This window comes from Cetorhinus maximus, chromosome 3 (assembly GCF_964194155.1).
Source record: "Cetorhinus maximus chromosome 3, sCetMax3.hap1.1, whole genome shotgun sequence".
Lineage (NCBI taxonomy): Eukaryota > Metazoa > Chordata > Chondrichthyes > Lamniformes > Cetorhinidae > Cetorhinus > Cetorhinus maximus.
Window position 1 is genome coordinate 114,073,408 of NC_135881.1, and position 12,581 is coordinate 114,085,988.

Here is a 12,581-nt window from a genome sequence, read left to right on the forward strand (position 1 = left end):
ATGCAAGCATTTAACACTTTGACTCAAATGCTTCTTAGTCCTAAAATAACCAAGTTAATGATTCTGCAGAACAAGTGGAAGGAAAAATTTTAGTCAAAGGCATTGAGTAAACTGAATATGTTGATTCCACAGCAAAATTTCAAGGCCTACTTATAGAAAGAGTGAATTAACAAATGTATTTATAGAAGTGTAATAAATATGGCTTTCTGAAACTACTTAGTACTTCATTTATATAGCACCTATTTTAACATGTTTAAAACATAGTTGGAGATGAAAGTTAAATAGAAATTGTGACAAGTGTGGAGGCTACTTCAATGCACCTGGAGGTTCTCATCGTTTCTCCAACAGCTTTTGGTGCCCTCTTTCTCAATTCTAGGGCAAAAAAAATTGTATTCTCATTACTCCCACTTGAACATAACACTGTTAATGTCTCAGCATAAGATACACAATAAAAAGTAAATTGTTCATTTAGTTCAGTAGTGACTTCAGCATTGCAAGCTTCCATTTTAGATAGTCTTTGTACAGTTCACCAAATAAATTACATATGCTATGTTCTTATCTGGTTGATAACCTGGTTAAAATGTTAACAACATAAAAGTAAAAAATAATTGTTAATTAAAAATTAGTTTATAGTCTTACTAGTCCACCAACTGTACTCGCTTTCAGAAACTCCTGGTCAAAATTATGTGAGGCAGATCTTTGATGGTTATTTAGCTTAACCCCATTTTTACAGCCTCTCAAACTCTGCTGCCTTCAGTCTTGAAATTCATTTAATCAGTTTCAAGCCTGGAACCCATCATGATGCCTTTTCACATTTTGTAACAGGTTTGGTTTATACTTTAAAATCCATAAAATTTTGAGGAAATGCAGATTTCGAAAAATGGGGGATTTATTCTGTTCTTCATTTTTGTCACCCAGTATCAGAATCTCACAGAAGTCTGATGTGGGAAGAGGTGCAATTCAGAGTAAAGCCCCCCCACTTCTACCCAAAAATTATATATCTTACAATCACACCTCAGTAAGCTTCCCCACTCCATCTGACATGACATTAATCTATTTTTTATTTCTAACATTCTATTTCCTTCTAATTGAAAGAATGATTTGCATTGATATAGTGCTGTTCAAAACCTCATAACATACCATAGGTACTTTTGATGTGTAGTCACTGTTGCAATGTAGGAAATGCATCAGCCAATTTGTAGACAGCAAGATCTCACAAACAGCAATATTATAAAGATCAGATAATCTGTTTTAGTGGTGTCAGTTCAGGGACAAATATTAGCCTGAACACTGGGATTGACTACAACAAAAACAGAATTACCTGGAAAAACTCAGCAGGTCTGGCAGCATCGGTGGAGAAGAAAAGAGTCGACGTTTCGGGTCCACACGACCCTTCAACAGAACTGAAGTATAGTTAGGAGAGGGGTGAAATATAAGCTGGTTTAAGGTGGGGGGCGGGGGGAGAGAAGTTGAGGGTGGGGTGGTTGTAGGGACAAGCAAGCAGTGATAGGAGCAGATAATCAAAAGATGTCACAGACAAAAGGATCAAAGAGGTGTTGAAGGTGGTGATATTATCTAAGAAAAGTGATAATTAAGAATGGATGGCAGGACACTCAAGGTACAGCTCTAGTGGGGGTGGGGTGGAAAGATTGACAAGGTATTAGTTGTAGATTTAAAAATAATGGAAATAGGTGGGAAAAGAAAAATCTATATAAATTTTTGAAAAAAACAAAAGGGAGGGGGAGGAAACGGGGTGGGGATGGGGGGAGGGGGAGTTTAAGATCTAAAGTTGTTGAATTCAATATTCAGCCCGGAAGGCTGTAAAGTACCTAGTCGGAAGATGAGGTGCTATTCCTCCAGTTTGCGTTGGGCTTCACTGGAACAATGCAGCAAGCCAAGGACAGACATGTGGGCAAGAGAGCAGGGTGGAGTGTTAAAATGGCAAGCGACAGGGAGGTTTGGGTCTTTCTTGCGGACAGACCGCAGGTGTTCTGCAAAGCGGTCGCCCAGTTTGCGTTTGGTCTCTCCAATGTAGTGGAGACCGCATTGGGAGCAACGAATGCAGTAGACTAAGTTAGGGGAAATGGGATTGACTCCCCAGCTCCTCTGCAAAATAGTAGTGCCATGAGATCTTTTGTGTCCACCATAAGGGGCAGGTAGGACCTTAAATTAATGTCTCATCTGAAAAAAGGGATCACCAGCAGTGCAGCATTCCCTCAGTACTACATTCTAGTGTCAGCCAAGATTGTGTTCAGTCCTTTGGAGTGGCTACCATTAGACTCTCTCTGAAGTTGTCTGTGTGTCAGGTTGTTGCCAATTTTGTGCTATAGGCACAAACCCACCAGGAACTGAATTTTTAGACTATTCCAACTCATTTCGGATGATCACATCAACAAAAGGTAAGAAATGCTCTCCAAATGCATTGGGCCAGATTCAATAGAACACAAAGGTGTAATTATTCCTTCCATCAAGGGATTATAAGCCAAGTTTTATGCAGCCATTTTTTTATTCATTCAAGGGATGTGGGCATCGGTGGCTGGGCCAGCATTTATTGCCCATCCCTAATTGCCCTTGAGAAGGTGGTGGTGAGCTGCCTTCTTGAACCGCTGCAAACCATGTGGTGTAGGTACACCCACTGTGCTATTAGGAAGGGAGTTCCAGGATTTTGACCCAGTGACAGTGAAGGAACGGTGATATATTTCCAAGTCAGGATGGTGAGTGGCTTGGAGGGGAACTTCCAGGTGGTGGTGTTCCCATCTATCTGCTGCGCTTGTGCTTCTAGATTGTAGTGGTCATGGGTTTGCATGGTGCTGTCTAAGGACCCTTCTTGGTGAATTCCTGCAGTGCACCTTGTAGATGGTACACACTGCTGCTACTGTGCGTCGTGGTGGAGGGAGTGAATGTTTGTGGATATGGTGCCAATCAAGCGGACTGCTTTGTCCTGGATGGTGTCAATCTTCTTGAGTGTTGTAGAAGCTGCACTCATCCAGGCAAGTGGCGAGTATTCCATCACACTCCTAAATAGTGCCTTGTAGATTGTGGACAGGCTTTGGGGAGTCAGGAGGTGACTTACCTGCAGCAAGATTGCCAGCTTCTGACTTGCTCCTGTAGCCAAAGTATTTATATGGCTAGTCCAGTTCTGTTTCTGGTCAGTGGTAACCTCAGGATGTTGATAGTGGGGGATTCAGTGATGGTAATGCCATTGAATGTCAAGGGGCGATGGTTAGATTCTCTCTTTTTGGAGATGGTCATTGTCTGGCACTTGTGTGACGCAAATGTTACTTGCCACTTGTCAGCCCAAGCCTGGGAATTGTCCAGGTCTTGCTGCACTTGGACATAGACTGCTTCAGCATCTGAGGAGTCACAAATGGTGCTGAACATTGTGCAATCATCAGCGAACATCCCCACTTCTGACCTTATGATGGAAGGAAGGTCATTGATGAAGCAGCTGAAGATGGTTGGGCCGAGGACACTACCCTGAGGAACTCCTGTGGTGATGTCCTGGAGATGAGATGACTGACCTCCAACAACCACATACATCTTCCTTTGTGCTGGATACGACTCCAACCAGCAGAGAGTTTTCCCCCTGATTCCCATCGGCTCCAGTTTTGATAGGGCTGCTTCTTACCACACTGTGTCAAATGCTGGCTTGATGTCAAGGGCAGTCACTCTCAGCTCACCTCTGGAGTTCAGCTCTTTTGTCCATGTTTGAACCAAGGCTGTAATGAGGTCAGGAGCTGAGTGGCCCTGGCGGAAACCAAACTGAGCGTCAGTGAGCAGGTTATTGCTAAGCAAGTGTCGCTTGGTAGCACTGTTGATGACCCCTTCCATCACTTCACTGATGATCAAGAGTAGAATGATGGGGCAGTAATTGGCTGGGTTGGATTTGTCCTACTTTTTGTGTACAGGACATACCTGGGCAATTTTCCACATTGCTGAGTAGATGCCTGTGTTGTAGCTGTACTGGAACAGCTTGGCTAAGGGCGCGGCAAGTTCTGGAGCACAAGTCTTCAATACTATTGCTGGAATATTGTCAGGGCCCTTGGCCTTTGCATTATCCAGTGCCTTGCTCTGTAATGTTTACTATTTAACCTCTGATATCATTCTGGTGAAGCTGAACTGTATCTCTTTCAAGGTCAATGTTTTTTTCTTGAGGCTCTATGCCCAAAACCGAATGAAAAACTCCAGAAAGGGTCTGAGCCAGGCTGCAATTGAAACATTGGGCCGAATCTTCCAAGGAACGGCAATCACCATCGGATTCCACTCCACTCCCATTGTTTTACACAGCTGTGGAAATTTGGTAAGCCTTCATTCACTAACACAGTAGAAAGCTTTGGGACATTTGGGTGTCAGTGTCACACATGCTTTTCAGTATGTTAGTGAATAAGTGTAAGTGAGGTAAGTGTGTAGAGGTGGCTGGGTGGCTAGTATCATCTTACTATAATGATAGAAGCACCAATCGCTCATAAGGGATTGGGCAAACATGCTGTGAGTTCATTTATTAAGGCTATGCACATGAGAACAGAGGAGTGGGCTGGCGGCGGCGGGCGCGCTCAGACTGCCGGGTCCATTGATGACCTGGCGACCTTTTTAAATGAAGGCCTGGCAGCCTTTGCAAGGCTGCTCACAATGGCCAGCAGAAGAGCACAGCAGAGGGGCAATGTGCCTGACGCAAGTCTGGAGGGTAGGCCATCGGGGCAGGCCAGGCCAGCAGGGCAGTGTGCCACTCGTTTTTCAGGTGAGTGTCTAGCTGCCCTCCTGGAGGAGGTGGCAGCACGGTGGGAGGTCCTTCTTCCGAGGGACGGGAGGCGGAGGCCCCCCCACCTGACCAAACGTGCGTAGGAGGAGGTGGCTGAGAGTGTGAGTTCCCATGATGTGGTGCGGCGCACATGGGTCCGGTGCCGCAAAAGATTCAACGGTCTCCTGCGCTCAGAAAGGGCGAGTACCATGTTGGCTGAGATCACTTAATGCAGCCGTCACCCTTTCCCCCCAACCGCACCCCCCCCCGGCAACTCTGAGCACAGTAACAGCATTGAATCTCTCACAGCATGGATCCCTCGCTGGGTGTGCCAGCAGATATTGCCCATGGCCAGTTCACCCTGAGAGGGTTGAGCTAGAATGTGTTCTGCATCTGCAGCATGTGTGACACTGACATCCAGAGTATAGAATATGCTTGAAAGTCAAGGGTCAGCACCTAGGCAGAGTGCTGGAACTGGGAAGCATGTCAAAGTCAGGGTGCTAACATGCTGGGAGGGGAGCTTCCAGTTGGCGGGGCACCAATCCATCTGCTGGTCTTTGTGCTCCACATGCTTGTGCCTCTTTGCTTAGCAAAGTGACACCTTGTGGTGCGACATGTGAAGGAGGCAGCATTTGGGCAATGGGGGTGGGGTCAGCCCTGGCTTGTTTGGGTGAGTATGCGGCAGCTGCGGGGTGATGAAGAACTGGAGTCTGCAATGTCCCACTCTGGCCGGGTTGGCAGGGATGAGATGGGAATCCAGATGCAGGCTGGACTAATAATTCTCCTCTCTCCTTTTCAGGAGGAGACTGCGCACAATTCCGCAGGGCAGATGCGGACTGGCGGAGGGCAGGCCCAGTTGGCCATCCTACTGGTTTACGAGCAGTAGGCCATGGATCTGGAGGGGCACCATGCCCCCAGGTCCACCGGTGGTGGTGAGGCTGGGGTTCCACGGGGAGGTATGTTTGGCGAGCACACAGGTCACCATATGTGTCACAGAAGCCATGGCACTGCTGAATGTTCAGTGATTGAAGTTAGCAACATGGGTTAACCATTGATTATGGAAGGATGAGCGCATCATGATCTGGGGGAGTAGCATGCAAGTTGACATTGTCTGCACTGTCACTAATCAAATGCCCTTTTTCTTCCTTTCAGCATCACCAGAGGAGGCAGAGGGCCCACCTCTCACCCCTGAGGGCCCAGAGCAAATCCACTCACCAGCGTCACACTATCTCAGCCAAGCAGGCACCAGCGCAGATACTAGCATCTCGGTGGGAATTAGATATTCGGCTAATGCCCTGGGGCACGGCGGTAAGGGCGCTTCACACTCGCTTGAGGTGCGGGCAGAGACAGAGAGTGCCCAGGGCATCGCCAGTCAGAAGACTGCTGGGACCAAGTACATGCTTGGTCAGTGGCTGATGATGTGCCTCTGGAGTCGTCTGTGAGGCAGCAAACACTGGAAGTGCAGCAGGGCATGCGGGACAATCTGGCGGAGATACATGAGGCTACACATGGCATGATGCCCGTACTTGAGGAGTCCATGTGGAGCATCATCAATGCAATGAGCCTCATGGCTAGGTGCTGTGCTTCCTCCATGGAGAGAGTGGCGACTCTCGTGGAGAGGCTCCTCCAGGAGACTAATCAGGGATTGCGCTCAGACCTGCAAGCCCTCAAAGCAGCATTGGCCTCAACTGGTCAGTGCCAGTGTGAGAGATGGTTTGGGCACCAAGTATCCCAACTTGGTGCCCATCCATCTACGGTGAGCAGGGAGCTCCGAAGTGACCTTATGTTGGCACAGCAGCTGCCTGTTGTCTCTGTGGGCTCCTCGGGTGTCCCTACCTCCCTGGAGTATGCCCAGGTCAGCGTCTACCCCCTCAAAGTTCTCCTGTGCATGCTCATCCTCGGACTCACTGCTGGACTCATCGTCTGCAGCCAGAGCATCTGCGCCTACATCTTCTTTCTCCACTGCATCCCCCTTTCCAGCGCCAGATTGTGGAGAGCGCAGCATGCAACCACTATCAGTGACACAGATCTGAGGAGTATTGGAGTGCGCCCCCTGAGCAGTCCAGGCATTGGAAGCACATCTTGAGAAGACCAATGGCTCTTTCCACCACAGCCCTTGTGGAGGCGTGACTCCTAGTGTACCGCTGCTCAGCTTCTGTTCTTGGATGGCGGAGAGGTGTCATGAGCCACCTTTTGAGAGGATAGCCCTTGTCAGCCAGCAGCCATCCATCCAGCCGGGCTGGAGCACTGGAGAGCCTCAGCACCTGGGAGTGTCTGAGTATGCAAGCGTTGTGGGAGACTCTGCAGAGATCACCCACCGACCCCTGGAAAGAGCCGGGAGGCATAGAAGTTGAGGGCAGCTGTGACCTTTAGAGCCATTGGCATGGGGTGTCCACCCACACAGTTTGCAGAGATCTCAGGGCCTATCATCTGAAAGGTGGAGGTGACTGTCTCCCTTGAGAGATGGAGCCTCCTTTGGCATTGCACCTCGGACATATTGAGGTAGCTGCTTCACTGCCTGTAAACCCTGGCAACAGGATATTGGCGTCTTCTGCAGCCCCTTCCGCCTTGCACTTCCTGTTGGCCCTGCACCCCTTGTGCCTGCACCTATCCTTCCAAAAATGCCTCCCCTGGAGGCAAAATGTGGACTCCTGGCCTCCTCCTCCTTCTGGCCCTCCCTTGCTCCTCAGAGGAGGTGCCTCCAGTGGAGAGCACAGCTCCCATTCCCAGGCTAAGGGAAGGCTTTCTGAAAGCTGCAGGCCCCAAAAATGATCCTTACTGCAGAGTCCTGACCAAGGTTTTTACTCCTGTCCAAGCAGCTGGTCTGAGTTTTAAAGTCTTCCTGCTCACACAGGCAAGTGTAAGTAACTTTCACACTTAACTACCTGAAAGATCACATTCACGACCCCACTGAGCCCTCTTATCCCACCCGTGGATGAGGTTTATACAAATGTCTCCTACCTGCCTGCCCGTTGCACCCATGTGACGTCCTAAAGATCGCACGGGCTGCGAAAAATCGAGATCAATTGCTGCCTCGAGGGCCTTAACTGGCCCATTAATTGATGGCGGGAGCATCTGAACTTATAGCGTGCCCGACTTCCCAAATATCGCGATGGCGCACAGTGATGTCAGGACGCACGCCCGACATCACCACGCGTCATCTTACGCGTCGGCGTGCAGAGCCCGCCTCCACACGCCAACGGGATAATTCTGCCCAGTGTGTTTCCCAGGAATCCATGATTATCGAGGTGGGATTGGGATAATGCGGCGCGAAAACGCATCATTGCGGCCAACAGGTAAAACGTCCTTTTACCCGCCCACTACCACACTTAGTGTAAATCTGGGATAATTCCGCCCCATGACTGGATCACACGGCACACTTCCCTTCCAGTGCTGTCATATTGATATCCCTTAGAGGCATATTTCAACATTCCCCTTTCTTTTTAAAGATGCTTTCCTCCTTCCAAAGAAGTATAACTATTTACAATACATTTCCATGTTTAGTTACCATTACAGAACTGATCAATCTATGGACAGAGTTGGCTGTGCCTGCTGGCAGCGGGCATGCTTGGTGGCAAGAAGGCCAGAATTCAGTTTCATGACATCGTGAATCCGCCCGCCGAGGGTGAGCCGCGTTTCCCGCCATCGGACGTCAAGAACCTTATTGTAATACATCTGATATCATCATAAGGCCAGCCTGCCGGAATCATTCCTCACCATCTCCCCGCCACTGACCCCCACACCCGCCACGCCCCCACCCCTGCCACCCCCGGCTGGGTCATCCATGAAAACACGCTGGTGCAGACATGTCTTAACAAGTGTGACGTGCAGAAATAGGGACTTAACACCAGGGCCTTTCTCACATCGCGGACATCCGAACAGCAGGAGATGCTGGACCCAACAGCAACGGAACACTGAGGAACATCCATCACATGCTGGGTGGATTCTCATGGACATGGCTCTGCTGCGAAGCAGCTCACGGAAGGTGGAAAGTCACCGTTGAGGGTCTGCTCACAACGGATGATGGCCAAGGGGGTGGAGGGGAAGGTCCAGCTGTGTTTGAGAGAGTAAGATGTACCGGGGGTGGTAGAACAGGAAGGTCTGGGGTCGACTGGGAGAGGAACAGGTGTCGGGGGGTGGTAAGTTTAGGAGGTGGGGAGCAAATGTGTTGGGGGAGGAAGGTTGGGAGGGGGGAAAGGAGTATGGGGAGAGGAGGAGGTAACAGGGGAGAAGACAGCAACTGGGGAGATAGGTGTAAGAGGGGGGTCGAAGGTGTAAGGGAAGGAGTTTGGAGTGGGGAAGGAGTTCAGAGTGGGGAATGAGTGCAAAGAGGGGTGGGAGTCCAGGGGGAGGAAGGAGTGCAGAGAGAGAGGGGAGGGAGTAAGGCTGGAGGAAGACATAAGGGTGGAGGAAGGAGTCGGGAAGGGGAAGGACTAAGGGCAGTGAAAGAAGGAAGGGTGACTGAGGGAGTCAGAAAGGGGAAAGGCCTAAGCAGGGGTGGAGTCCGGGTGGCGGGGGGAGGACCAAGGATGGGGAGTCCAGGGTGGGGGGAAGGGGTTCCAAGGGGGTAAGGGGTTTGGAGGGGGGATGTCCTGGTGAACGTGCAAGGGAGCCTCTGGTAAGTCCATGACTGCCTCCTGGGGAGCGAACTGAGGATGTGCGTGGTATGAGGGAATGGTGAGAATGACCCAGGGCAGAGTGAGGTGGTAGGGTGGGAGGGTGAGGGTTTGACGGTAGCTGTAGAAGGGGCAGTGAGCATGGTTAGTGGGGACTCGGAGACAGACACGGACCCTGGGGCTGGAGAGGAGGAGGTCAGGGAGGTGAATGTGGATGGAGGGTGTGATATTTGGGAAGGGAGGGAATGTGCACGTTCACCTGGACATCCCTGAAGAAAAAGGGTTGTAGCAGGTAGATCACAGAGGGAAGGTGGAAGGTGATGCCAGGGGATCAACAGTGATGGAGGAAAGGAAACAGGTGACCAGAGAGGAGAAAAGATGGGAGAGCTGACAAAAAACCGAATCCAGACCATGCTGTCCAAATCAAAAGTGAAACGACAGCCGTGATGGGCAGGATCAGATGCTGCATGGGAGTGTGATCAATGCGTGGGCCGAGATGCAGGTCAGCTCAGATGGACAACTGAAAGCGAACGCCAGCAGGCAGCATTCAAAATGCTCAGGACATTGAGGTGAGTGTGAAACATGAAGGATTCGTGTTTGTGGGAGAGTGCTTGCACGAGGCTCCGAAAGGACCTGCCACACACACACACACTTGTCCCTCCAGAATTACTCGTGTGCCGGCTGCTCCCTCTGCAATGACAGAGGATGAGGTTGAGAGGCTCACAGGGGCTCCCTCCCTTGGAGGGAGAGGACAGCCTCTGAGGTTCCTGAATGGATGACCCACAGGTGTCCAACTGTCGCTCCTCCTCCCGTCGGATGCCCAGGGGCCCGGCTTGGCTCCTTGAGGGGAGGGAGTACCTGGGGAACTGGGGGGATGTCAAGGTGCTCCATTTCCCTCTTGCATTGCCACTGCAGGAACTCACGGATGGCTCCCGCGATGGAGTGCAGGTTTGCACATATCTCTGTGTTCTGCTGGAAAAGGGTCTCCATGGCGTCCACCATCCTCCCCATGGAAACCATCATATGCGCACATGTGGGCACCACTTCATCAGAGAGCAGGCGGACACACTCCTCTGACTCACGTGCCACTCTGTTGAAGGCTTCCAGCAGCTCTGCTTGATGTTCCCCTGCCTTCTGCTGACTCTCTACGGTGAGTTGGAAGGCCAAATCCAGAGGCTTGTCATCTGACTCAGACCTCACAGGTGCCTCTTCCCCAACAGTCCTCCAAGTGCCAGGGAGCTTGGCTGAACCTGCCTCCTCCTGCTGTGGACACGTGTCCGTGCGGCGACAACCAGATTGTGAACCTGAGCCTGCTCTAGATCTAGGTCCCACCAAGATGTGTGTCTCTGCGCTGATGAAGGGTGTGGGTAAGCGCTGTGACGGGTCTTCCAGGCTACTTATTTCCAGCTCTTCAATGGAGGAGGCATCCTATTGGCTGGAGGTGAGGACCTGGATGGAGCTGAGGAACTGGCTGGCTGAGGGTGTCTGTTGCTTGGCAGAGCTACCAAAGTAGAGATAATTAGTGTCTGGAAGCAGAATCATAAGCAGGAGAGAGAGCACTCACAGTTGCATTGAGAGAAGGATGATGTGGTGCAGGAACCTCATGTGGGTGTTCGCCATCAACCTCACCATCACCGCAGGCACGGTCCATGATGGGGCACCTTGACGTCCCTCCAGTCAGCACAATGGGACACACCTCAAGGTGTGAGATCCCTGTGGATGTGTGATGGGTTTGCGAGTGTGTGAGTTGAGAGTGATGAGAAGAGTGAGTTACCCTGGCAGAATAGATGAGACCATTTATCCTGGCACGACACTGGGTGGCTGTTCTCTTTTGCAGGGCATTGGCACTGACCACCACTGCCACCGCCTGCCATGCTGGCTTGGTGATACAACTGCCCATCCTGCGGCCAGAATGGGTGTAGAAGACATCACGGTCAGCCTCCATGATGTTCAAAATGAGCTCGATGTACATTTCACTGAAGCAAGGGGCTATAGTCTTTTTATCTTTCAGGGCCATTCTGTCTTCCGTGCAGCAGTCCTTGGCTGGAAGTATTGAGAGGTGTGCGCACGGCTGCCCGACATGATGAAGCAGCAAGGTGATGGCATGGTGGGTGAATGAGAACCCGCCTGCCATGGAAACGGCATGTTTCCCGGGAATGCATAATTAATGTGACGGGTTTGGGATGATTTGTGAGAAGCCACCATTGCGGCCAGCGGATAAAATGTCGTTTCACCCGCCCACTACTGAACTTAGTGCAGATCTGGGACGATTCCGCCCTATGAATCTCTAAAGCATAAAGGTAATCTGCTGGTACACCCAAATGCTCAGGTCTTGCAATGATAACCTTGTCTGGAGGCGTCTTTAATTACTCACAGTGACCTGTGGGATTGTCGTTCTTGGATGTTGTTCCTGGTTGCATTTGGGATCTTGTCCTATATGCAATAGGACGGTACGGTGGTTGAGGAGCTGAAATGGATCTGATTTGTCCTCAGTTAGGTCTCACCGTTGCACCTTTGTGTATAATGACTTCACAGGGCCTTGGTTCTGAACAAATCCTTGCCACCTCAGCTGGTTGCCTCGTACTTCTGAGGGATCCTGGATGTGAACTTGTTGTCCCAACTGTAAACTTGGCAATTCTGTACCTGCATTTTTATCATGCACATTGGTCATCTCTTGTTGTTTTAAAAGTTGCTCTCTAGTTTCTGAGAAAGCAGAATAGGTAAGAGTAGGTAACTTGGTACGCACTGGTCTGCCAAACATGAGCTCTGCCAGTGATGGAATAGTTGCACTTCAAGGTCCTTCTCAAATATAACATTGCAATGTGTAGATCTTGCTTGGTCTGTCTGCATTTGAGAATTAGGGATTTCACTGTGTGAATCATTGCTTCAGTTAGGCCATTAGATCTAGGGTAATGATGAGAGGAAGTCATGTCATCAATATTCCACTTCTCATATATCCTGAAATGGCTTACCAATAAATTGTGGACCATTATCCATAATGTTCCTCCAGTTCCCTCTAGTACCAACAATAGGTTGGTACAAGAATTGTAATACTAGAATTCAACTAACAAAAGCAATTAAATTATACCTTTGAAATCTATCATACAAAATGAAAATCTTTAAAAGCTATGTGTAAATATGAAGTAAACACATAGCTGCAGCCTACAAATGTAAATATGCATCATCAGGTTTACAGTTGGGTTTCATTACTTATTCAGTTCATTTTA

General features: G+C 49.8%; 1 protein-coding gene across 1 annotated transcript in view; it reads right to left on the bottom strand.

Moving 5' to 3' along the window:
- The window catches only part of agmo (alkylglycerol monooxygenase), a 497,656-nt gene that overhangs the window by 464,820 nt on the left and 20,255 nt on the right, over positions 1 to 12,581 (bottom strand). The gene's annotated exons all lie outside the window — the stretch shown is intronic.